The sequence below is a fragment of the Lissotriton vulgaris genome, unplaced genomic scaffold (genome assembly GCF_964263255.1).
Source record: "Lissotriton vulgaris unplaced genomic scaffold, aLisVul1.2 SCAFFOLD_2060, whole genome shotgun sequence".
Taxonomy (NCBI): Eukaryota; Metazoa; Chordata; class Amphibia; order Caudata; family Salamandridae; genus Lissotriton; species Lissotriton vulgaris.
This window is the reverse complement of record NW_028242501.1, coordinates 1-11,957: the sequence shown is the minus strand read 5'-3', so window position 1 is coordinate 11,957 and position 11,957 is coordinate 1.

Here is an 11,957-nt window from a genome sequence, read left to right as displayed (position 1 = left end):
CTGCGCAGAAGTCTACAAAACAGCAGAATAAACCTCTCTGCTTTTCAATCGACTTCCGCGCTATGGCCCAGAAAGCAAAGCAATGGTCAATTGTGGAGTGGCCTGCTTTAAACTCCCCCTGTTCCGTGGGTATATTCTGGTTTTCCTCTGCCCAATCTTTAAGTAAACCCAATATGGCTTTTGCAAAGACTTTTTCCCATATGTCTAGGAGATTTATTAACCTATAGTCCTTCGGTAGTTTTAGGTAGTTTTCTTATGTATTGGTCTTATAATTGCACCCCTTCAGCTTTCTGGTACAATTACTGTTTCCAAGATTCCTTGGAACATCTTTGCAAAACACTCAGCCCACCAATCTGGTCTAATCTTTATTATCACTGCCGGAAGATTATCTGGGCCTGCAGCGCGGGTAAGCTTCAAACTTGCTATAATTTTCTTTATATAGCTTGAGGTAAAGTCTTCTTTTATGTCAACCCTCACCTGTGGCCAAACTGGCATCCTTGACTCTTCTTGTATAGGCCATTTCCCATATATTTCTCCCAGGGAGCCCACCCATTCATCTTCAGGGACCATACAGTCTAGAGAACCTGCTTTTCTACCCACACTTTCTTGGACTAATTTCCAAAATCCTTTGACATCTCTAGTTTCAATTACCTCCAACATATTTGCCCAGCACTTATCTTTATAGTTTTTTTTTGTTCTGAATGAGTGTTTTGTATTTTAACCTTAGTAACTGGAGGGGCAGAGATAATTCCACATTAAACCTGACCCTTAATCTTCTCGTCTTCTGCCTGATCTGTGCCTTGGCTTTCGACTGCTCCCCCTGGAACATTCTTGGCGAAGAACACAGCCCTGGATTCAAAGAAACCCCAGAGATATTAAATATGTAAATGTAAATGTAGATGTATTTGTAAAGCGCACTGTTACCCCGGAAACCAGTGTGTCCTGGCGCTGTACTCATACCACCAGGGAACCCATCCTGGCTTTTCCCCGTGAAATGTCCACTCCTGGGCATCCCCGGGGTGCAGCCAGGCATCCCTAGCGCTGTAGGGGGCCGTTGTGGAGACTAAGCAAGCTATTGCCCAGAGTTGCAGCGTGGGACTCATGCTCAGAGTAGGCACCGAGGTGAGAAATCAGGTCCGAGGAATTATGAGCCCAAGATCCGCCGAGATCAGCCGAGGTCAGCCGAGGCGGGAATCGAACCCTGGTCCCGGGCCAGGCCTCTGCACCAGGGACTGCCGCTCTAACCATTGAGCCACACTTCTCCACATATGGTCTGGTTTGGAGAGGCTAGACCAGCCTCGCCCATGGACTCAGAGGTTGGGTAGGCCACGGCAATTGACTCCTTGTCCGTCACATCCTTCCCCTTGAAAGGTCTTCCCAAAAAGACTTTGAGTTAGACACTGATGAACCACCTTTTGCTATTTTTGGTTTTGCTGATTGTGGTGTTAGCGTCAAGGATTGTACATTCCTTGCTACTTGTTTTTTCCTTCCAGTTGGCTCACTAAGCACCCCTTTTGATTTACCTACTCCGCTCCCTTCACCTGCCACTGGAATGTTCATCCCATTCTTCTTCCCGGTTTTTATAGTCTTACGGGTTCTTGCTTTGGCCGGTGCCATCTTTTAGATTTCCTTCTTAGTTACTTGCACTCTGGTCTCAGGTCACCAATACTATAGCCTGTTTTAAATGCTACTTCCCTATTCCAATCCTCCGCTGGGATTAGATCACAAGTCCCCTTTTGCCAATACCAATTCAATAACCTGTACCCATGTGACTAGCGCAGTCGTTTTTGGGTTAGTTTTAATGTCCTTGATTATTAAGAAAAACAATCACAGCCCTTCCATATTTTAACCCTTTGGCTGCTCTGAACATTCCGCGCCAGTGCGGAACGTTCTAAGAAACAGGCGGGGCCATGTCAGCCAACAGACGTGCGCAGCACTACCTTGGTAGTGCTCGTGACGACTGTTGGCCGACAGCAGCAGCTAACGGGTTAAACTTATGTAGGGCAACTGCTCCTCACTTACCTCTGTTTCACGGTTTGCCGCTGCGCACTCCACTCTTCCAACCCCCTGCTACCATCGGCTAATTGTCAGCCCATGTGCTGTCACCAACTCTAACTCAGCTGGTGCCTACAGCACTTCTTAGGGCCTATGTTTTATTTTAAGTTTAATGTTAAGGTTCATGTACCAGTGCCGGGTGCCAGGGCTTCGCCGCCTCAAACTTCTCCGCTAAACTCTGAACCTCCCCCCTTTCCTCCGGCTGCAATTCTCGGCCTCCAGCAGGGCCCCCGGGTTTGTGCCGTTCTGCCCTCTGTTCCACTCGTTTTTAGTGCCCTCTTGCCCTCTGTACAAATTATCAAAAAGGTCCACCTGGGACTGAATTCCTGTGTGTCCAGATGTTCCAGGCATACACAGTATTTGTTAAAATACCATTCACACACCAAAAGGGCCCTTGGTGTCATGCTTCATCACTCCACTCAACCAGCTCTCTCAGAATTTCTGATGTAGTAAGCTCAGAAGTAATGGAGTCAATGCCCCATGAGCCAAACTGGACAAAGGGTAATTAAAGGGTCCACTCAACCCCATGCAGCCTTCGCATCCTCCCTCGTCCGTGGCTTCCCATATCACGGAACAGGAGAGCAAGCCCATTAACTAGCTTTACCTCTCCGCATCACCCCTTTTAACAATACCAGCCAGTGACTATTAAGTAATTTTTTCGCCAGGTATTATTTTAACTTCACTTTTTCTATCACCCCTGACCCTACTGACACTCACTCCAATACACTCACATAGTGCCCACAAAATAAGGTGCTCCAGCGTAGTCGCTTGTCGCAGCACGCCCCGTCCCGCAGCGGGGCGGGAAGACCCCAATGATGAAGCATGACACCAAGGGCCCTTTTGGTGTGTGAGGGGTATTTTAACAAATACTGTGTATGCCTGGAACATTTGGACACACAGGAATTCAGTCTCAGGTGGACCTTTTTGATAATTTGTACTTACAGTAGAGGAGGATGCGCCCACCTTGGTGCCCATGAGCACCACCTCTTCACTCCCCATTTTTGATGTTGTTTAGTCTTCTGCCCTCTGTGCCACTCGTTTTCCCCTCGTTTCTGTGCCCCTTTTGCCTTCTGTTCCACTCGTTTTTGTGCCCTTTTGCCTTCTATTTACAAAAGGGGGTGGTGATGAACAGAGTGTCTGAATTGAGCAGACCACTCTTACCCAGTCCAAAGATCAGGGCTTGATCCATCACCGTTATTTATCTCACTGCCCCATCCCAGCTCAGAACCTGGCTATATGCAAATCAGTCTGTCCCTGGCCCAGTGCATCATGGGAACAGGGCAGACTAAACTACCAAGCCAATTCTTTACCAGAAAGGAGACAAGCTACCGGGGACCGGTTTCTGGCATTTCAGCCGTCTTCGGCCCGGCTTGCTTGAATCCTGATGGAGCAGTGAGAAAGGGACTCATGTCTGAGTATACCCTGCCACACCTATAGTGGCCAAAATCGATTTACAAAAGGGGGTGGTGATGAACAGAGTGTCTGAATTGAGCAGACCACTCTTACCCAGTCCAAAGATCAGGGCTTGATCCATCACCGTTATTTATCTCACTGCCCCATCCCAGCTCAGAACCTGGCTATATGCAAATCAGTCTGTCCCTGGCCCAGTGCATCATGGGAACAGGGCAGACTAAACTACCAAGCCAATTCTTTACCAGAAAGGAGACAAGCTACCGGGGACCGGTTTCTGGCATTTCAGCCGTCTTCGGCCCGGCTTGCTTGAATCCTGATGGAGCAGTGAGAAAGGGACTCATGTCTGAGTATACCCTGCCACACCTATAGTGGCCAAAATCGATTTACAAAAGGGGGTGGTGATGAACAGAGTGTCTGAATTGAGCAGACCACTCTTACCCAGTCCAAAGATCAGGGCTTGATCCATCACCGTTATTTATCTCACTGCCCCATCCCAGCTCAGAACCTGGCTATATGCAAATCAGTCTGTCCCTGGCCCAGTGCATCATGGGAACAGGGCAGACTAAACTACCAAGCCAATTCTTTACCAGAAAGGAGACAAGCTACCGGGGACCGGTTTCTGGCATTTCAGCCGTCTTCGGCCCGGCTTGCTTGAATCCTGATGGAGCAGTGAGAAAGGGACTCATGTCTGAGTATACCCTGCCACACCTATAGTGGCCAAAATCGATTTACAAAAGGGGGTGGTGATGAACAGAGTGTCTGAATTGAGCAGACCACTCTTACCCAGTCCAAAGATCAGGGCTTGATCCATCACCGTTATTTATCTCACTGCCCCATCCCAGCTCAGAACCTGGCTATATGCAAATCAGTCTGTCCCTGGCCCAGTGCATCATGTTGGATCTAGCCCTGATCTCTTGACTGGGTGAGAGTATTCTGTTTAATTCAGAGACTCTGTCCCTCACCACCCCTTGTTGTTAATATTTTTGTCCACCCTAAGCGTGGAAGGGTATACTCAGATGTGAGTCCCTTGCTCATTGCACCATCAGGATTCAAGCAAGCCGGGCCGAAGAGGCTGAAATGCCAGAAACCGGTCCCCGGTAGCTTGTTTCCTTCCCAGTGTAAGAATTGGCTTTTGTAGTTTGGTTTGCCCTGTTCCCATCATGCACTGGGACAGGAACAGACTAATTTACATACAGCCAGGTTCTGAAACTGGGATGGTGCAGTGAGCTAAAAAACGGTGTTGGATCTAGCCCTGATCTCTTGACTGGGTGAGAGTATTCTGTTTAATTCAGAGACTCTGTCCCTCACCACCCCTTGTTGTTAATATTTTTGTCCACCCTAAGCGTGGAAGGGTATACTCAGATGTGAGTCCCTTGCTCATTGCACCATCAGGATTCAAGCAAGCCGGGCCGAAGAGGCTGAAATGCCAGAAACCGGTCCCCGGTAGCTTGTTTCCTTCCCAGTGTAAGAATTGGCTTTTGTAGTTTGGTTTGCCCTGTTCCCATCATGCACTGGGACAGGAACAGACTAATTTACATACAGCCAGGTTCTGAAACTGGGATGGTGCAGTGAGCTAAAAAACGGTGTTGGATCTAGCCCTGATCTCTTGACTGGGTGAGAGTATTCTGTTTAATTCAGAGACTCTGTCCCTCACCACCCCTTGTTGTTAATATTTTTGTCCACCCTAAGCGTGGAAGGGTATACTCAGATGTGAGTCCCTTGCTCATTGCACCATCAGGATTCAAGCAAGCCGGGCCGAAGAGGCTGAAATGCCAGAAACCGGTCCCCGGTAGCTTGTTTCCTTCCCAGTGTAAGAATTGGCTTTTGTAGTTTGGTTTGCCCTGTTCCCATCATGCACTGGGACAGGAACAGACTAATTTACATACAGCCAGGTTCTGAAACTGGGATGGTGCAGTGAGCTAAAAAACGGTGTTGGATCTAGCCCTGATCTCTTGACTGGGTGAGAGTATTCTGTTTAATTCAGAGACTCTGTCCCTCACCACCCCTTGTTGTTAATATTTTTGTCCACCCTAAGCGTGGAAGGGTATACTCAGATGTGAGTCCCTTGCTCATTGCACCATCAGGATTCAAGCAAGCCGGGCCGAAGAGGCTGAAATGCCAGAAACCGGTCCCCGGTAGCTTGTTTCCTTCCCAGTGTAAGAATTGGCTTTTGTAGTTTGGTTTGCCCTGTTCCCATCATGCACTGGGACAGGAACAGACTAATTTACATACAGCCAGGTTCTGAAACTGGGATGGTGCAGTGAGCTAAAAAACGGTGTTGGATCTAGCCCTGATCTCTTGACTGGGTGAGAGTATTCTGTTTAATTCAGAGACTCTGTCCCTCACCACCCCTTGTTGTTAATATTTTTGTCCACCCTAAGCGTGGAAGGGTATACTCAGATGTGAGTCCCTTGCTCATTGCACCATCAGGATTCAAGCAAGCCGGGCCGAAGAGGCTGAAATGCCAGAAACCGGTCCCCGGTAGCTTGTTTCCTTCCCAGTGTAAGAATTGGCTTTTGTAGTTTGGTTTGCCCTGTTCCCATCATGCACTGGGACAGGAACAGACTAATTTACATACAGCCAGGTTCTGAAACTGGGATGGTGCAGTGAGCTAAAAAACGGTGTTGGATCTAGCCCTGATCTCTTGACTGGGTGAGAGTATTCTGTTTAATTCAGAGACTCTGTCCCTCACCACCCCTTGTTGTTAATATTTTTGTCCACCCTAAGCGTGGAAGGGTATACTCAGATGTGAGTCCCTTGCTCATTGCACCATCAGGATTCAAGCAAGCCGGGCCGAAGAGGCTGAAATGCCAGAAACCGGTCCCCGGTAGCTTGTTTCCTTCCCAGTGTAAGAATTGGCTTTTGTAGTTTGGTTTGCCCTGTTCCCATCATGCACTGGGACAGGAACAGACTAATTTACATACAGCCAGGTTCTGAAACTGGGATGGTGCAGTGAGCTAAAAAACGGTGTTGGATCTAGCCCTGATCTCTTGACTGGGTGAGAGTATTCTGTTTAATTCAGAGACTCTGTCCCTCACCACCCCTTGTTGTTAATATTTTTGTCCACCCTAAGCGTGGAAGGGTATACTCAGATGTGAGTCCCTTGCTCATTGCACCATCAGGATTCAAGCAAGCCGGGCCGAAGAGGCTGAAATGCCAGAAACCGGTCCCCGGTAGCTTGTTTCCTTCCCAGTGTAAGAATTGGCTTTTGTAGTTTGGTTTGCCCTGTTCCCATCATGCACTGGGACAGGAACAGACTAATTTACATACAGCCAGGTTCTGAAACTGGGATGGTGCAGTGAGCTAAAAAACGGTGTTGGATCTAGCCCTGATCTCTTGACTGGGTGAGAGTATTCTGTTTAATTCAGAGACTCTGTCCCTCACCACCCCTTGTTGTTAATATTTTTGTCCACCCTAAGCGTGGAAGGGTATACTCAGATGTGAGTCCCTTGCTCATTGCACCATCAGGATTCAAGCAAGCCGGGCCGAAGAGGCTGAAATGCCAGAAACCGGTCCCTGGTAGCTTGTTTCCTTCCCAGTGTAAGAATTGGCTTTTGTAGTTTGGTTTGCCCTGTTCCCATCATGCACTGGGACAGGAACAGACTAATTTACATACAGCCAGGTTCTGAAACTGGGATGGTGCAGTGAGCTAAAAAACGGTGTTGGATCTAGCCCTGATCTCTTGACTGGGTGAGAGTATTCTGTTTAATTCAGAGACTCTGTCCCTCACCACCCCTTGTTGTTAATATTTTTGTCCACCCTAAGCGTGGAAGGGTATACTCAGATGTGAGTCCCTTGCTCATTGCACCATCAGGATTCAAGCAAGCCGGGCCGAAGAGGCTGAAATGCCAGAAACCGGTCCCCGGTAGCTTGTTTCCTTCCCAGTGTAAGAATTGGCTTTTGTAGTTTGGTTTGCCCTGTTCCCATCATGCACTGGGACAGGAACAGACTAATTTACATACAGCCAGGTTCTGAAACTGGGATGGTGCAGTGAGCTAAAAAACGGTGTTGGATCTAGCCCTGATCTCTTGACTGGGTGAGAGTATTCTGTTTAATTCAGAGACTCTGTCCCTCACCACCCCTTGTTGTTAATACTTTTGCCTTCTATGTCACTTGTTTTTCCCTCGAATTTGTGCCCATTTTTAGGTCGAGGCTACCGTTGCGCTCCGAAGCAGTGGGCGGAGCCGAAGATTTAATGTTGTGTAGTATGGGGGCTTGAACCCGCCCCTCTTCTCCATTGGCTGGCCTCGTAAATGCTGGCCAGCCATTGGAGAAGAGGGGCGTCACTCGGTTCTAGCTCCGGCTTGAGCAGATTCAGGGGCGTTTTTCTATTTTTTTAAGCCCCGCCCCTTTTCTAGTGGTGGGCGTTACACCCTCCCTCTCGCCGAGGTCCCAGTCTGACCTAAACACGCCCCTGAATCCAAAAAATTATGGGCGTTTCTCCAAGCCATTTGTGAATGACCTCCGAGAGACATGGTGGTGTGGAGCGATCCTCTCTTGCCTTCCGAGATCGTAAGGCAAGAGAGGAGCGCTCCACACCACCATGTTTCTTCGAGGTCATTCACAAATGGCCCGGAGAAATACCTGTAATTTTCGGGGGGTGGGAGGGCTGGCGTCACCGCTGTCTGCACCATCTCGCCATTCTTCATCTAGGATGCGGTGGCAGGCAGCTTGTTTGTAAAGCCCAACAAATGAAGAGAGGCGAGGGAGTCCCTCCCTCTGCCTTTTGTGTCTTCCCCGTGGCCCTATGTGGCTTCAGTCCCCTCCCTTCTTCTCTTTGCTCTCTCCCCTCCTCCTCCTTCTGTTGGCTCGGTGGAGGAGGGGGAGGGGGAGGGGGAAGGGGACGGGTTTGCTCGGGAAGGCGGCTTCTTTTTTTTCTCCCCCTTTCCTGAGACAGTGTGTGTGTATGCGAGGCCTCCGTGCCCTCACAGAGGGCCTGCACAGAACAGTAGCAGCCGCCCGCATGCCCGAACAGGTGAGGCAGCCACAGAAAGAGAGCTGTGAGCAGCCATTGTTCAGAGCCGAGGGAGGGCTCCCCGCACCGTGCACTGCCCCCCGGCCCTCTCCTCGGGCGGCTGAGCCAAGCTAGGCCTCGGCTGAAGCCTCCTCGCAGCCTCTGCTTCTCTGATAGTCCAGTAGACCACTGCTTCTGCCTTTGTAGTCTAAAAGCGGCAGTATATCTCTCAATTTACTTTGGGATTGTATGTACTTCTTTTTTTGTGCGTCGGAATGAGAAAGCGAGACATGTTTTAATTTTTATTTTCTGAGCGCTCCTACAGATTCAAGATCTAGATACTTTTTTTTCCTCAGGTGAGTGCCTTTGTGTTTATATATCTATTTTATCCATAAAACCGACCCTGTATTTCTGCTGTTAACATTGTCCCCTTTGCAACTGGAAGGAGAGTGAGGCTGGGTTTTGTAGGGATGCTGTGACATTGCATGTGCTTTTTGTGTGCAGGGAGACCAGAGTCCACGTTAAACAAGACAGGAGTTCGCTCTTCCTTGGTTCAGATGCTAGTGGTATTTTTGTTGGGTGAGTGCGCGTTCCTGATAGCACTGGAGCGCCGGGTTGGCAGCTCCTGATAAGGGGGGAGAAGAGGTTTGTGTATGACGGGACACTGCTGTCGTCTCCAAGCTTTAAAAGCCCGGAAATGGGAGCAGAAGTGAAATAATATACTCTGATCCGCGGAACTTCCCTTCTTTTTCTGTTGCTTTGGATGAGAGTTGCACAGCTGTGGCAGCAGGAAGCACGAGCCTTGGATGTAAACATGGCCAGGCAACTTTCAGGCTGCTGGTGGACAGGCGCTCGAGAAGCTCCTACCAGTGTGACTTGAGAGACATTTGTAAATATGTAATGTGCCACGCCAAAGGTGGCTAAATGTATGTTTCCATGCATTACATTTCTCCCACCGTGAGGACTTTTTAAAAAAAAATCTCCCAGTGGCTGGCATGCTGTGCAATTCATGCTGTTTCTGTGCGGTGTATTTTCAAAGGACGTACGGTATAACAAGTCTTCTCAGTGTGTGTAGTTTCTCTGTTTTAAACCGCGTTTGCAATAGCACGCGACTCGCTTGTGCTTCATAATTGCTGCAATGCCGCTCCCGGTGTTTTAAAACCGAAGTTTCAGCATGGTGTGTGAGATGAACACGTTTTGATACTGCCCGATAAAACCGTACTGCAGCAGTGACAGCACCTTCCCTGACTCGTGTTCACTTCTGGTGTTACCATTGGAACTATCGGAGGCTGCTGAATGCTGCTTCCTCAGCCTTCGTTCGGCCCTTCTGACCCAGTTCGAGTAGCTTGTGTGAGATGGTTTCAGGTACCACAGACACTACTGTTTTCCAGTCGTAGGCTTCTCTTTCGTTGCTATGCGACTGTTCATTTGAAAAAAACGAACTCCTAGAGAATGCTGGAAAGGTGATGTGCTGGTGGCATGATTCAGTGACCACTGCCTTCCTGTATTAGCCATTTAATTTGATCACCAACTGCATTTTTCAGTTTTTGTGCCAATCCATTCCTCTTTCTAGGGACTGAGTTAACAAAAGACAGTGGTGCTGAGTCACAAACGCATTTCAGTACTTGAAGTAGTTGCCCAGGGGTAGTCTTTTATGTACTCTTGCATGTCTTTGTGAATGGGCCTAAACACCCAATGTCCTATTAGTACAATAGCAAAGAGACACACTCCTTACAGTTTGCACTAGCTTTATATGAATACTCCCTTAATGCTCCCATTTTACACCAATATTTGGGGCCCAGTTCTCAAAGGCACATGAGTACGTAATTTACGTGCCCGAATAGTGACCAATTGATTAGGCCCAAACATAGGAATATTTCTGCATCTGAACTGCATCCATCGCTGTTCGTGTTATCCTCAAACTTAGTTCTGAATAAAACGGGCATTAGACAAGAAAAGACATGGGAAATTAGTCAATTTCATGAAGTGGAACTATTCCTGCATGCTCTTGAAACAAGCATTTGTGTAGGGGCTATGCTACTAAAGCGCTTCGAACGCACGAGAGTCTGCAGGGTCGCTCAGTCGGGGGAGCGCCTGCTGCAGCGGTCTTTGTGTAAACTACATGTCAACATTATGCAGCGGGAAGAGCTACGCGGGCATCCAAGATGGTCGCGTAAGCAGAGAGCTCCCGGGACCCGCGCCGCCCTTTCGCAAATATCCTTGAAATATCCTGGTTTTTAATATGGGCTTCTGAAGATCCACTCTTGCTGATCCTAATATTCTTTCAAGAATTGAAATCGGACTTCGGGAACCGTCTTTGCATCGACTTCAACTTTCTGGCCTGCCCCCAACCGGGACCGGGGTCTCTGCTGCTCTGGCTGGCCGAGGAGTAAGTCAACAACATCGGCTAAGGGACATCCTCCCCGCCGGTGGCATTGTTGCTTTCAGTTTTGATTTCTCCTCGACCTCCCAATTGACTGTTCTGAGAGTGATCCGGCTCTCGGGCTGAGGTGGCCTTGGCCCGCTGTGCTTTCTTGCCATATCCCTCGACTCGCATTCTACGATTTTGGACTGAAATTCCGCTTTGGCAACTCAACAATATTTGCCATTTACACCAGGTCCAGAGGGCCCCTTCGGGGCGCGGCTTCCAATATGGCGTCCAAACCTGAGGTCGAGAAGCGCAAGAGGAAGACGCCGACCCGTGGGGGACATGTCCAAACCAATGTTATGGATTGATACACGCAACCGAAGGGTTCCCCCGGTGGTGCTCGCCGTAGTCTTGAAGACCCGAGGACGGACCCCATAGCGCCATCGGAGGTATCGCTCCAGGACCTAATGCATGCCATCACTGGGATGAAGGCTGATATGGGGCTACAATATGAAGCTATTGTCTCCAAGATTGACACGGTGGCCGTTGATGTCACACTTATTAGAGCGGACTTGGCTAAGACCAATGAGAGGGTCAAGGCTTTGGACTTGAAGGCCTTCAGTCTCGTCACTGATATGGCGGACGCACAGTTGGAGATTGGTAACCTGCGATCATCGCATGACATGATGGCCAGACGACTGGACGAGTATGAAAATAGGGCCCGGCGTAACAACATTCGTTTGGTTGGAGTGCCCGAGAACCACGGCGCCGCCACCGTTGACTTGCTAGTGGAGGATCTGATCCTCACCCATCTTGCTCCCGCTGGACTCAGCAAATTCTTCACGGTTGAGCGTGCGTATCGATTCCCGGGTGGACAGACTAAACCGCCCCCCCCCCCCCCCCCCGAGGGCTATAATCGCTAGGCTCTTCCACTGTCGGCCCATTGAAATATGAGAACAGTTCTGTCTCTATATACCCGGATTTCACTCCTCAAGTCCAGCGACAAAGGATGGGGTTCCAGGGAGTGAAACAGCGCTTGCGGGACTTAGGACTCAAGTATGCGATGCTGTTTCCGGCTCAACTGTGCGTCGAGTACCAGGAACTTACTTTCTTTTTCGATCGGCTAGACTGTGCCGGTGACTGACTTGATTCGCTGCCGAAGAGGGA